Consider the following 12,717-nt stretch of genomic DNA (forward strand, 5'->3'; position numbering starts at 1 on the left):
TCTCTCTGTCTCTCTCTAAAGTTCTTAAAATGGATCCTCCTTTGATTTCATTGATTTGCCTGATACCAAGACATCCTTCACAAATCTCAAAAGAAACAAAACTATTGAACTGTTAAATCCGTCTACACGGTTGGGGTCATATTTGACTTTTCTTCAGCGTGTTCCTGACTTTTGTGCATTGCATGCTGGGAAAAGCTACCCCCCAAATGAGGGGCCAGAAACTTCGAAAGTTTCTATTGTTCTATTATGAACCAGCAATTTAATAAAGGTCTTTTCATCTTTCTCTGGGCTGCCTTGGTGTACGTCAGTTGGAGCGCTATGAATGTTTCATGGCCTCACCAAGCAGAACCTTCTTCACTGGTTTGATTATCCGCCACTGTATCGCCTTCCTCACACTATGTGTTCAAGGTACTGAAATGTTCCACTTACTGCTCATCTCGTGGAACTATCTGCCTCACAGCACCCGTATAAAAGGTGCTACATGAAGCCTTTTAACATTCATAAATCACTAGTTTTGACACATACGGATATGAATGTAACACTGTTGTCATGAGACTTCTGCTCTGCACCCTCTATTGTGTTTGACTTAGAAGGAAATCGACATCATGCTTTACAGCACAAACAGGAGGTGGGCACCGGTCCTGCAGCAGAAATAGAGCAAAAATGTCTTTACTGGCGATTGCAGATGGATGAAGTCAAAAAGCTGCTGGGAAAGTGAAAACATGCATGTGGATTACCATCACCGGGGGGCGCGAAGCAACGGCAACAGGAAGCAACAGGGTTTATGGGAAATCGGGTGTCATTTTGAGGAAGACAAGCACATCATCACTGCTAAAGGATGGAGGCTAATAATCATCTTATATAAGTATGCTTACTTATTGTTTAACCAATTTATGATATTAGCTTGTTTTTTTGCATCACCGTTTCCAAGGAAATGATCATCTTCCGCCATGTGTGCGAGCAGCGCTGTAATTCCAAGACAATAAATACTGATTGGAGCCTTTGATGAGATTTGAAAAACAATGGGATTCGGTATCCGCGGTGATTTGTACACATTTAATGATTTAAACATCCCCGCGAGAGTCTCCTTCTTTTGATGCCCGGCTTAAAACAGGAACGTGGAAACTAAAAATATGTTCCTGTGGAATTCATTTCAATCCTGACAAAAGGTTTTAAAGCATTCACCCTGACTAAGACACATTTCATAAACAGACTTATATAAGACAGTCCACGTTGGATGTATTGTATAATGAATCAAACGTCTACTCGCTGGTCCCGGTGGGAAGCAGCCGTGGCTTTTGGTTCCTGGTGCACGCAAACGTGCTGCGACTGCTCCCATATTGAACACATCTGCGGAGCTGATACCAAGGCCAAACACGGGGAAGAGGGGTAATTATGCTTTGCATTCATATCATTGTTTGAAGCCAGCAAGAGAGAGAGGTGGAGGGGGGGAGGTGAAAAGCTGGGGAAAGAAAGCAAACGGATTTCAGCTCATTTGGTAAAAAGAAATAATAATAACGATTGAACTCTGTTTATTTTTTTCTGCAAACACGATTTGTCTCCCTCTCTATAGCTGCTGGCACATTTCCCTCTCTGGCAAAGGCTTGCCGTCGTAATGACTGGGAGTTCTGTGACCGTACAGGTCGCTGACAGCTCTGCAAATGCTCCTTCCTCCATGGAGCCTCCTTCGCTATTCGCAGCATCTCAGCCTTGTGGGCCTATAAACGATCCTCCGGCAAGTGCTATACACAACATGTCTCGCTAGTGGACACAATTAATGGGGCTTGCCTCGTTTTGCATTGGGGGGGAGGAAAGTGATTTAAGCCCGTGGCAGGTGCCTCAGAGCGCAAAAGAGTCACTGCACAAAGAGCGCTGCTGTCCGGGGCTTTTGTAGACAGGATATCCACAGATGTGGAGCCAGACCAGATGGCATGTAGATCTGAGACAGAGGGAGAGGCTGGAGACAGAGGGATAAAGACACACAGAGTTGGAGGGGGGACAGGGACAAGGGCCCAGACACAGGCCTGCATTAAGCTATGCGAGCGTGGCCATGTGCGCCTGACATTTAGCCGGCCCCCAAACTCTCCATTGACTCACTCTCGCTTAGCTCAAAACATGCCTTAGGGCCACGGAGGACAATGGCTGCCTTCTCCTTTAACCAGCATCAAAAGGGGAGATGAAAACGGCCACACGATGGAGCGCCCCGTCAGAAGTGTTAAAAAACGCAAATGTAATTTATGAATATAGCTCTGTGGTGCGCCTCGTACTGAAGACCGGCCTTTAAACAAATTGGCCTTGTTCAGCCTCCCCCCCCACTTCATATCTGGACTGTAATATGTCTGGAAAGAATGTGAGATATGTGAGGAGAAGTAATGCATAAAAATCAGAAGAAAAAAATCCTCTCTTTGTTCTGTTAGTGTCTTTTTTTACATCTGAGTCCGTGTGGTTGCATGACAATGGGACAAAGAGAATATGAGATGAAAGTATTAGAACGATTCAAATAACTTGCTTGTGAAACAAAGAGAGAGAGAGAGAGAGAGAGGAGAGAGAGAGAGAGAGAGAGAGAGAGAGAGAGAGAGAGAGAGAGAGACATACAGAGAGAGAGAGAGAGAGACATACAGAGAGAGAGACATACACACACACAGAGAGAGAGAGAGAGAGAGAGAGAGAGAGAGAGAGAGCAACAGGAATGAACGTCACCCAATTAAAAGGTTCTGTGGGAGAGCCAGAGAAAAACTATTACCCAGCTGTGGTTACAAAGCCTGAGCAGACAGCTCTAATCTTTAAAAGTGATTAGATGCCCTGCGAAGGCTAATCGTGTCAACTACAATTTGTGTGTTTTCAAAGGTCAAAGATCACAATTACAATTTGGTTTTCATGGCAGTGCCGTGTCATGCATAATAAAATTCAAGTTTGGACGCCAGATGACAAGTTTTACTCGTGAGACGCTTCGAGACATCAACATAAACCACAGGAAGTACTGACCAAGCTGCACTCAGAAGGTTTAATTGGCTGGCAATATTAGTAATGGAACAAATGAATAGATCAACATTTCAATACTACACTTATCGATGTTCTTGTGAAGAGGTTAATGAGTTGATGGATACCACTCTCTTTATATGATATTATTTTACATTATTTGTTTTATTTTGTATTGAGTGATTAGGGGTCAACACGAGAAGAAGAAATGTCATGATGTATCCGTTTGAACGGCTCATCCACAAATCCCATAAAAGTAATTATTTTTATTTTATTTTCCCAATATTTTGAAAGAGACAAGTCGTCTGTGAAAATTCTAGGCCCAAGTCTTTTTAACTTGACCACAGCCAACTTTTTCCACCATACCAAGCTCTTTATTCCATGTTTTATATGTGGTTTGTAATATTGTTCTTCATTGCTCTCAGTTGTTTTCTACTTCCCGTACACACATTGTGTCTCATTTGTTTAACTGTATAACCAACCGTTTATGGTTTCAGAAATAGTTGCTAGCTGTACTAGCCTACAGTTCACTTGTTGCCTGGCAACATCACAGGAACCAGGGGAAGTCGCTACACCTGGATGCTAAAGAAGAAATAAGTTTAACACCAATGGACAGCAACAACAAACAGACATTCAGGATCTAAGTAATCTCTGCAAATAAGCTTAATACGTTTAAGAGACTTCTATCTGCCCTTTTAACACTTGAATGGCAGCAGGAACAAAGCAAACCTGTGGGTTGGTCCTCCTAATAAGCACTTTAAAAAGATGACCTGATGGATAACAGTTCAAACTCTGACCAAAGGGGGCGATCTTGGCACTCCAGTTGGGAAGTTGCCTTCCTAAGTACCGTAAATCTTACCAGCCACTTTGATGTGGCAACTGAACCCTTTTGGTCGGCCAAAGTCAAGTTTCAATACCAAGCAACATATTTTGTCTCTATATTACCCAATATTAGCGGATGTGTGGCTATAATTTTGGTCTGGGTCTCGTCCAGCAGCCTCAGTGCTCTAATGAACAGGGGGGATGTCGACTGAGGACAGAAAGGTGACCACAGCTGGCATCGGCCGACCTGCGGATGCGATTACAAGGATAACTCGCAGCCTGTGAGCCGCCCAGGACTTCAGTTCCTCTCTCGTATTTACATAACCTCCCCGAGTCAGTCGAAGTGACAGCGTCGGCTAAATAAAGCAACGACAAGGATGATACCACAAAGGCGGCAGCAGACAGCTCAGATAGACATTTGGCAGGCTGAGGGGGGGGAACAAGGCCGTGGCGCCCACACTGCGTTTTATCAGTGCCCGTTAACGGGACCGGCCATCTCAGTGTCGACTTTAAACAGAATTCTATTGAAAGTAAGATCCATTAAATATGGAATTTCAGTCCAATTTGTCTTCAAAAGGGGTAAAAGAGCTCATTATGTGGGCTCTGCTCTTTCTTGACTATTAGAAAGAGACGTTAGTCATGCCTGCTTATCTCGCAACCTTATGAGCACGGGATTAAAAGATCAAAGGCTGACTTAGGTTTAATATTATAGAAAATGTAAGCTCCTTTTTTCAGATGCGCCTCGGACTGTGCCTTTTATCCGCTCTCGATGCTTAGATCAAAATATTGAAAATTCATATTCATTTCTGGAGCTGTCCAAGGCAAAATGTATGTCCACACCTCTCAGATCCAGGGTGATGGGGGGAGGGGGAGGGGGGTGTAAGCGGGTACTGATCTATTTCAAAGTGGACCTTTAAGACCTTCAAGTCAATTCCCCCCGTTGATTACACGGGCTTCCAGACTGACAGGAATAAACACCGAGCTAAGTTTCAAGAGAAACTTTGAAGTGCGTTAAGCCGAGAGCAGAGATGCGCCGCTCGCCGGAGTCCGGACACCGACTTAATGAAAATATTCTGTAACCACTCAATTATACACTCAAAGGGTTTTTTAGGGGGGTTAGAGAGCGACGCGAAACACACAATGGCTCAGAAAAAAAAAAGCCAACGTTGGGAACTTTCTGTTCCCAGTAGCAGCAGACCAGTCTAACGAGGATGTGCGTTTTCTGGCACAAACTTCAGAGAGCGAGAAGCAGCTTTGCTGTCTGATCGCCTCACACTCATTACTCCCCGAGGAGAATGCACGACACAACAGAAAGAGCGCGCTGACTTGGAGCAGGCAGCACACTGCAAGAAGTCAGGTTTTTTTGTTGTTGTCCGAGGGCCTTAAAATAACAATAATCTTAAAACAAGTAAAAGATCTGAATCTCATTTGTTTAAAAAAAACACAAAAGAAACAAGCGCATTGTTGAACTATGAAATCGTGACACTTAATTCATAAAACTACAAGAAAATGTGGTCATCTTCCACTTGTTTCAGAAAGAACAATTTTTGCATTCTGTCTCTTGAGGTCAACTCTGCCGGACTACACAGACGAGACATGATGAGAAGCAGTCCTGCCCTGAGAGACTAAATCTAAACTCATTTATAATCTTGGACTGCTAGAGGCACATGAACAACTTTTTTTTTTTAAGTGGGTCCATTCAGGCCAGACTTGCATGCCAACATCCGCGTGGTCCTTTTGATGGTTTTTAAGGGACTGGATTTGATCTCGTTTAGGAAAGTGATAGTTTTTTTCCTCTCGTGAGAACAGACATCTCAATGGCACCAGGTTATTAGTTCAATCACAACAATTACATTTTTTTACGCTACAAATCCAGTTCCTCTCAGAAGTGGCTGCTCGTGACTAAATATCCCACTTCTTCTAGAACAACATGAAACTGATCTGGAGGAGCTGAGCTCGTTTCGCACGGCAGAGAAACGACTACAAAGGACGTAGCTGGTGGTGATTTGTTGCAGTGGAGATGGTAATAATTTCCACTTTCGTTGGCCATGCCCTTCACAAATACATCAAATATAAAACATAAGCCCCGAACACTCACTTTTACAGTTTATGATGTTCAGTGGAATCCAAAAGCGGCTTTATGATTTATATTGTTATTATCCACTTTTCCTTCTCTTGCCGTTTTTCCCACATTTTCCCACAACCGGTCCAAAGGTATCTCGGAGAAATGCTTAGAGGCCCACAAGACTGGAGGTGTGGATATTTCCACGCGGTGAACGAACATAATCGGGAGTTTGGTTTCATTTCAGCTCAGTGTCTGAGAGTCTTTACTGTGTTTTGCTGTCATTTACTGTCACACTCTTTTTTTCCTCTCCTTTGATCCTGATTCACTGAGGGCGGGGCTTTGCACACACACACACACACACACGTGCTGTGTATACGGAGCAGAAAGACAGCATTCAAACACTAACACGTTGCTCTCGCTAGCGATATTAGCTGCTCTGATTCAACAATGTTGGACTGGAAAGAAACCTGCATGCAGCCTGAAAGTCAACGGCGTTGTTCTGTCGAGAGATGAACCGCTCCGACGCTAAGGAACGCTCTGCTAGCCGCTAGGCTAATTCATGCAGTGTACAAATGTAGCCTGTCCTGAGCAGCTGTGTCGATACAGCACACCTGTGAAGCACGTTGCTGGAGGGGTTTATGTTGTGTTTGTAATGTATGAGTGAGGTGGGTCACACAGATAATGGTGTTGAAAATGTGCTTTTATATTATATTGTTAAGATTAAATTGAATTGAGATTTGTCTGAAAGCTTGTATTAACTGATGAAAAGGTAGTCGTGTGCAGTAATGTAGAAAATTGAGGATGGGATACAGTAAGACGCATCGAATCATGAGGCCATTGAAGATTCACACCTATGTATGTATATTTCTAGTATTTTTTGTGTTGACTAAAGTTGTCACGGATATTTAAAGCTTAAAAAAAATGTTTAAAAGATTATATGTAACGTGGAAAAGGTCCCACAGAGAATCATCACACAACTCCTCCTCATCTCGACCCACAACTTAACAGTTCTGATTATTTCTCACCGTGTCTTTGTAGATAACTCAAAACGTATGAGCTATTAAGCCCTATTGTAAAGCTGCCCTGACAACATCTCAATTGCATTGCCCACAGTCGGATCCGTGCAGCCACTAACCTGCCCGTATAGCTGCTGGCCTTCAGTCACGCTGATGTGGGAGAGCGGCATTCATTCTCTCTTAGACAGATACACTTGGATCCATTAAGATAGGAAGGAGGCCAAAACAAGTTTGCAATTATCTTCAATCTCTCACTGTGCCTCACATCTGGTCTCCCCCCCGGGAGAGCTTTCATACCGACAAAAGCCTGCACACCAGAAGTGCAGAAAGAAACCGGGGTCATTGAGTTTTTTTTTAATCATACCAAACATTCGTTTACCCTCATCCATATGCATTTATCAGTGCACATTCTTGTGGAGCGCTCCATAAAAGAAACCATACAGTCCCGGCAGAGGTTGTCTCCTCTTGATGCTAAACCGAAAGTAGCTGGACGGGGAGACGGCACATGTACTGTACTGGTGGCAGTGGGTTCAGTAGGGCTGTCTGTCTGCTCAGAGAGGCCTGTTCCTGCAGGTTGTGGTGTGAGTGAGTGAGTGGAGGAAGAGCAGAGAGACGGGGCCTGGCTGGAGATCATTAGAGCTCGTTAGTGTCCCCGCTGCCCCGGGGCCCGGCGAGGGGGCCTCCGTTTGGGGAACCTCTCCTCTGATCCGACTGAGAGTCAAGCAGCATGTAAGGGGGACCGGGACGCATGAACAGGGGAGGGTTGTAGGGGGGTGATGGGGGTCTTTGCCACTTACAGTACAACAAACCCCAGAGACGTCCCAGCAGATCTGCAGGTCTGACTTTCATCTGCTTCATTCCCAAGGCCATTAGGCAATTTAGCTGGGAAACGGCTGCTAAAATATACATCTGTCTTAGTGTCAGCACATACCAGCGCTCCTCTGTCTGCGTGCCGCCGCTAGTCGATTCAATATTTAAATCATCAGTTTCCATAAGCGTTTGATGTCAGCTCTTAAGGAGCCCCATCTGCGACAGTGACAGGCCCGTGGACGGAGCGGCTGTTTACTGTCAGGGTCGGAAAAAACGCTGCCTTCCGTTGTTTCGTCATGTGTCGATAAGATCCAATGAGATGACTTTGTTTAAAATAACTGCATAAAAAAAGGGGGGCCTCCAGCAATGTGCGCTTCAGCGAGTCTATTTCATTCTTTCAGCAATTCTGATGACACTTTTGCCAATACTGGATTTCTGTCAGAATCAAAGAGTCGGTGTCGCGTATATCAAGTCGATGCAAATCAGCGGGAACCTATCAGATTATATCACAGAGAAAATATTCAGTTTACTCAAGGCGAGAGGTCTGTTGGAAGGAAATATTTCCACGTTGGCATAGCCACATTCAGATTAACGTAACCCCGTTGCAGGTAACTGGGAATTATTAAACAGGCCTTGAAGGTAAAAGTCTGGCGTGATCTCAATTCAGTCAAACACTTGGCGTGCGTACTGGAGGAATAAAGTGCAATTTACACACTAATGCCATTTCCTGCAATATGACGTTGCTTCTAGCGGCCTCTTTGGCGGTAGATGGAACTGCAGGCGAGCCTCTGGGACCTCGCCTCCCTCACCCAACAGTGTTGACTGTCTCTCATCTTCTTGATGCCTTCAAATGCTCCACACTGAAAGGAGGTCCGTGGTTTTCCCTCGCTGGCGGTCACTTTCCTTCTTCACTTTAGACTGAAGGGAGCCTGACTCAGCAGTTGGAAGTTACCGATTTCCGAATACAAGTAAACGCAGCATACTTCCGTGAGTAGCTCCACCTGGGCAGACCAACCTGTTGACTGACGTAAAAAAGCCTCACTCATTTTGAATTTTGCGCAGGAATGTCGCCACAGACACGGAGATCCTATTTCTGGGCAAAGCAGCAAGTACAAGCACTTTCATTAGTGGTCACATGATCAATCACCATTGTTTTAACTCAGTCTTTGATAGATAGTAACTATTAAATAGATGGAAATGTGAGGGAGAACAACTTTATTCCGACTTGAATGCAATTAACTGATCGCAAAAAAATAAATATAAACTACTGTGCACTCTGTGGGGCGACTGTTCCCCTCGTGTCACGTGTCACCTCTCATCACGTTGCCATCGTGCGAGTGGAGGATTCGTGCGGCTCGGGGCTGCATGTGCGTGCACATGCTCATTTGATGAGATGAGCGGCCTCCGTTCCCCCTGAACTCTGACGGTTAACATGTAACCCCCCACCGGTCTGCTGTCTTACACTATACGACCTTTGACCCCGTGCCGACGCGAACCTTTAAAAATCTGCAATTTCCCACAGAAGCCGTCAGCGGGGGGTCACCATCTACACCTCACTGCCCCATGAGCTCCCTGCAGCTCTCGGAGAAATAACGAGAAAAATAAGGAGATCCTTACAGGAGATGTTTGCAGGCCTGCATCGTTACACAAACTGTTAATACACAGCAATCGTATGCCATTTGATGTCTACTTTTCTCCAAACAGCCGTCTATTAACATATCACATGTCATGTGGCTATCATTTTAATCTTAACAGCTGTATAACAGCGTGAGCGCATACATTTTTTATATAAGCGGCCCCAGTTGTTGCTAACCCCCGCTGTGTTTGGACTGCAGCACAGGATCTTTAGAAAGGAAACATTTTTTTGCTAAGATGTCGAGGGTGGAAAGATGCAAAAACAAATAAGGGAAATTGAAAAAACTGCAAATAAATATTTTTTATTCATTAATTCCAGCTGAGGTGGCCAAACTACTACAAATAATAGAATGAGCTGCACTGTACATGACACATCCTTGTTCAAACACTCGATGACGACTGGATTTAGGGAAATTATATCTCTTGCCACAGAAACCAATATTTTACCATTTCTGCCTGTTCTTTCTGTCAAATCTAAATATTAGATCTTACATTTAAATTTGCATCGAAATCTTTTCAGTGGGCCCCTAGGCCATGAACAGAAACCAATGTAGGTATTTGGCAGTTTTTCCCCTGTTTCAACTTACACAGATTTACACATCACTTTTTTTAGTGGGCACTTAGTTCATGCACTATTTCATTTTAATTACAGTCAACCCAACGAGTCACCATCCTAATGTGGTGGAGGGGTTTCTGTGCCCCGGTGACCCTGGGAGGTGTGTTGCCAGGGGCAATAGCTCCAGGTAGGGTCTCCCAAGGAGACCAAAAGTGATTCACTGGCCTGAATTGGCCAGAAAAGAGTTGTAACTCGCTTGGAAAAAGGGAAAGCAGGTCCCCCTTCTGGAGTTAGACTGGGGAAGGGCTCCAACTGGGGACTCTATAGGGGCTCACACACCGGACCGAAAATAAAGTGCTGCTGGGGGACTTCAACGCTCACGAGGGTAAGGATGGAGAAACCTGAAGGGCGGAGAGCTGAACTGCACGTGTGCATTAGTGTTTTCTTCTCATCCGCACATTCCTGCTCAGCCCAGAGACGTTACATCGGCTGAGGGGGAAAACATAAAAACTTCACGGATTGAAGCTTGATGTTGTTTGCAGTTGGAGGAGTCCATTTAGCAGCTAAAGAGAAACGACTAAAAACGTAAAAAAGGAGTGGCATATTCTACAGCTTGATAGAGACACGACTTCAAATGAATCCTAATGTTGCTCTGTTTCTGTTGGATGTGTACATCAGCAAGTTTCATGATGTAAATAAATCAACTAACACAGGTTTAAAGTCGAGAGGAAGTACCTTGCTTTTGTAATTGGACTTAATTAGAGGTCGGATATAGGATTAGGGGTCGGTCATTGTGGTATAAACCAGAGGCACAGCGATCTCAGGGGGAAACAAGGAAGCATGGAGAATACTGTTAAAACGACAGCGATGGAATTTAACGCATGCTCCTGAACTAACCACTAATCCAGTTTTAAGGAAAATTGAGTTGCGGGTTCACTGAATATGTCATTATCATCCCAATAATCTGCAATTTCCCAAAACACTTCGGCCCCCATCGTGAACCCCCCCATCCGCTCCCAACTCCACCCTGACTCCTCATCAGCTCCCCTCGCCCTGCGTCTGGATGCTGCACACGTCGCCGGCGTTTCAGCACACAGAAAGAGAAGGAATTGGTCCCCAGATGAGAGTGCTGTCCCACCCCCCAGCAGGATCTCTCCCTCTCCGTGGGCCCTCCCCTGGGCCAAAAGAGAAGATTAAAACAAACAGGACTTTAATCAGCGGGCTCTGCTTCTCTCAGCTCCGCCGCCGACAGAAGGAGCCCTCTCCAGGAAGACTGCCTCAAATCAAAGCTTCCTGCTCGCCACTTGCTGCTTCGCCGATCCGTATCACAACAACAAAACCAGCAGAAACAATTATTTATTCCTTTTGATGTGGGTTTTGAAGTTACCCCACCTCTTCCACTATGCCCCCCCACATCCTCCTTCCTCCACCCCTCCTCTCCCTCGCCCAGCCCCTCCAGCTTTCTGTAGCTTTCACTCCCAAGGAAACAAGGTCATGCCAGCTTCTCTATAAAAAAAAGGAGGCTGCTTTGAAGGAGCAGCCGTTCCCGAATCAACGGCTCCCTCTCTTATTTTAACACAGAAGAAAGCAAGTGTCATTGTTTGAGAAAAGGCTGATGGGGTCGCTTCATTCAACGTGCAGGCACCCCGCTGAGTGCGTGTCACTTTCACATGTACTGTGCTGCACATTACTGGAAATGACATTGATTTTTTTTTTCAGTTTTGTCTTTAATCAGTTTCATAATTTCCCTCAAACAAAATCTAAAGAGCAGGAAAATTGTGCCGTTGATTGTGACTTGTGAATTGTTGGCATATTGACATGTTATTTTGTCATCAGTAGTTCAGTTTCAGAGAGCAAGAGAACAAGGTGCTGGGATTGTAACAGATCTGAACAGCGGTGCTCTCGAACGTCCACAGATCCCAGTTAACCATCTCTTAGAGTCAATGTGTACCAGTTAGAAAAAAAAATGAAAATAAAAATCCCTCAACGGGAGGGTAAAATGTCTGAGAACTGCTTTTCAACTCAGTGTACCACAACATCTGCTGAAGCCGTTGGATAACTCCGCAGCCTCATCAAAAGGCTCGGTGGAGAACGAGCTCCTCAAACGCACAGATGGTAATCGTGTTTTTATCATTTGCTGAAAAGTTGTGATCCTCTAAATTTGTTTAATCGACTTTAAACGTCCGCCAAGCTGATTTTTAACAGGTCACATATTATATACTCTGGGGTTGTTTTTAGCTCGATATTTGTCCCCCTGGCACACGTTTTCATGGTTGGGTGGTTCTGTCTCACATTTTCGCCACTTTTTTAATGAGTTGAGAGATTCCTGGTCTGGAGCTGCATGACAATCGTTGGGATCTTCAGTGAACGGTCACAAGTCTTCATTTAACCCGTCAATCACAAAGTCATTGAGTTTCTTTTTTTTTTCTTTTTCCGTTTTCCAAAATGTCACCTACGTCTTTACATTACACTTTAAATCCCTGGTGATTCTCTGAAGCTCATTATACATTTCAGTTATCTTTTCACTAATGTGCACTTTTTAATTTTATTATTATTACTATGTGATATATGTTGATCTATCATGTTTCTATCTATCTATCTATCTATCTATCTATCTATCTATCTATCTATCTATCTATCTATCTATCTATCTATCTAAGACTTTTTGCAAATTCAAAATAAATCAGTTTATCAAGTTATTTCAGGTTAATTCATGTACACATGTAATTATATATACATTTTTTGCTTCTATGGCATTCATTTTATTTTATTCCCTTTTATTAAGACAACTCGATACAGTTGGGGTTTAATGTGGACTGAGCCACCAGTTTGCA

This window comes from Eutrigla gurnardus, assembly GCF_963514095.1.
Source record: "Eutrigla gurnardus genome assembly, chromosome: 1".
NCBI lineage: Eukaryota > Metazoa > Chordata > Actinopteri > Perciformes > Triglidae > Eutrigla > Eutrigla gurnardus.